Here is a 2938-nt window from a genome sequence, read left to right on the forward strand (position 1 = left end):
TTTTTTTTTTTTTTTTTTTTTTTGAGATGGAGTCTCACTCTGTCACCCAGGCTGGAGTGCAGTGGTGCGATCTCGGCTCACTGCAACCTTTGCCTCCTCGGTTCACGCCATTCTCCTGCCTCAGCCTCCCAAGTAGCTGGGACTACAGGCGCCCACCACCATGCCTGGCTAATTTTTTGTATTTTTAGTAGAGACAGGATTTCACTGTGTTAGCCAGGATGGTCTCGATCTCCTGACCTTGTGATCTGCCCGCCTTGGCCTCCCAAAGTGCTGGGATTACAGGCGTGAGTCACCACGCCCGGCCTTTTTTTTTTTTTTGAGTCAGTGTTTTGCTCTGTCCCCAAGGCTGGAGTGCAGTGGTACAATCACAGCTCATTGCTACCTCCACCTTCAGGGCTCAAGCAATCCTCCCACCTCAGCTTCCCAAGTAGATGAGACTACATCCAGCTAATTTTTCAGTTTTTGTAGAAATGGGGTCTCACTATGTTACCCAGGCTTGTCTTAAACTCCTGGACTCAAGGGATCCTTTTGCCTCAACCTCCCAAAGTGCTGGGATTACAGGTGTGAGCCACCATTCCTGGCTGGAAATAGACTTTCAGTAAAAAAATTTTCATTCTAGGATTAGCAGTGCAGGAGTAAGCTAATTGACCTGGTAAAAAAAAAAAACACACGACCTCAATAATAAACAGGAACTCCTAAAGACAATAAGAGGTAAGAACTTGGGGAAAAAAAAAAAAGTTTTCCTCGTTCTTGACCTGTGAAACAATTTCCTGGCTTGTATTAGAAACAATTGTTTTGCCAGTTCTTGTTTTGTTTCATTTTGGCAGCGTCTGGTGCTGGCGCTCTCTTCTATGTAATAAATAAAGTGCCAGATACGTACCTACTTACAAGAGAGATTATTTGTGTTTTCAAAGCAGGTTTACTTTTGTACATAAAGCAAAATAAAGTAGCATACTAGTCATCTTCCACTTATTTTAATTTATGGTTGTTTGTGTTTACACAAGAAAGAGGACCTTTTGTAAAAAGTAAATGATTTACATATCAGAGATATTAAGATAACTCTATGCCTCTGATGAGCAACCTCAAATTTTAACTATCTTGCTGTAAATATATATAGATCAACTGAAATTTATAGTCCCTGGTCACACCCAAATTTATTATCTTTAACTTCAAGGTCAATTATCTCTTGTCACATCAACGTAAAATTGTCTGTTACAGAAACATATGTGTGAGCATGCGACTGCGTAAAAATAAAGCAGGTTTTAGAGTATTTTGTGTGTATTGCCATAAATTTGTACAGAGTGATATTCTAATGATATTTCTTTCATTTTCAGATTTATAAATATGTGAATACCTACTGTGGAAAAATAATGCTATAGGCTCTGTATTTCACTGTTATTATTATATCTTATTCATTATTTACTGCATTTATGCCAGTAAAATTGATCTCACAAGCCTGCTTTTTGATTACAATGCTAACTAATGAAAATCCAGAGCTTGGCTTATCAATGTCAGTCTTTGTAATTAACAGAAGTCTTGGGAATAAGTAAAGGGTATGCTCATCTCCTCTATAGCACAGAGAGGAGGATATCTTTCTGAGATGTAAAACATATTCAAAATATCTGATTTTACAAAGTGTTAACTGGTCGATATTCACAAAAATATCAATCTTTTTTCTCTTTTGTGCAATATGGAGAGTGGTATGAATCTTCAGTTTCTTATTATAAGTCTGTTTTGTTTTTTTTTTTTTAAAGAGTTTTATAAAACTAAGACTTAGAAACTTAGTTGCCCTGGCCCTGAAAATTACCTTTGGAAAAATGCTTGTGCTTTACGGGTCCTGAGAATATACTACTTTTGAGATTTGTCAGGACACATTTGGCTGAGTAATAGGTTATTCTCATGGCTAAAAGCCTGTTACAGCAAAGGATATTATACAGGATCAGCAGAAAAAAGTTATGCCTACATGAAGGCCGGAAAGATTAGGTGCAGACTTCTAGGTTTTCCCTCCATGCAGGTCACGCTTTTGGCATGACTGCAAATTACACGAACATATATGAGATGTCTGTCTCTGCCCAGGTAAGTCCATCTGGGTCTCAGGACACAGAGTTCTTACAGGAGTCTGGTTGCACAAGGCACATTACTCCCACGTCACAATCTATGGTGCAGATCTTTACCCAGGAGGCGGGTGCTCGTGGCACATCTTGATATTTGTGTGAGGCAATGCTGGCAATTGAGCATTGCCTCAGTGCCTCAGGAGCACAAAACAACTTCATTAGTGACTACGTTAACTCCAAGGACTTAGCCCCCAGTGGTTGGCTAAGCGTTGGTACCATGACTCCAGGTCCTCCTGGAAATAAGCTGACTGAACTCCTTTCTCATAGTTTATAATAATTCTGATTGGTAGCTTTACTTGATGATTTGTTGCCCTGATAGTAATGTTGTAATTGTCATTTCCGCATGTGTAAATAGAATAAATTCTTGTAAGATTGCTCTGCAAATCTGATCATTTGTTTCTCTTCTCTTTATTTATATATTTTATTTTATTTTGTTTTATTTTATTTTATTTTTTTGAGACAGATCTCGCTCTGTCACCCAGGATGGAGTGCAGGGGTTGCTCACTGCCGCCTCCACTTCCTGAGTTCAAGTGATTCTTGTGCCTCACCCTCCCCAGTAACTGGGATTATAGGCATGGGCCACCATGCCCGGCTAATAGTTGTGTTTTTAGTAAAGACGAGAATTCACCATATTGGCCAGGATGATCTCAAACTCCAGGCCTCAAGTGATCTGCCCAACTCCACCTTCCAAAGTACTGGGATTACATGTGTCAGCCACCGCACCAGGACTATTCCTCTTCTCTTTTGTGTATAATGGGGTTGGGGTGGGGTGGTAGGGAGAAAAATCTGACTTTGCTAGATTTCTTATTTTAACAAAGAATCTG

This window comes from Theropithecus gelada, chromosome 11, assembly GCF_003255815.1.
Source record: "Theropithecus gelada isolate Dixy chromosome 11, Tgel_1.0, whole genome shotgun sequence".
In the NCBI taxonomy this organism is placed as follows: domain Eukaryota; kingdom Metazoa; phylum Chordata; class Mammalia; order Primates; family Cercopithecidae; genus Theropithecus; species Theropithecus gelada.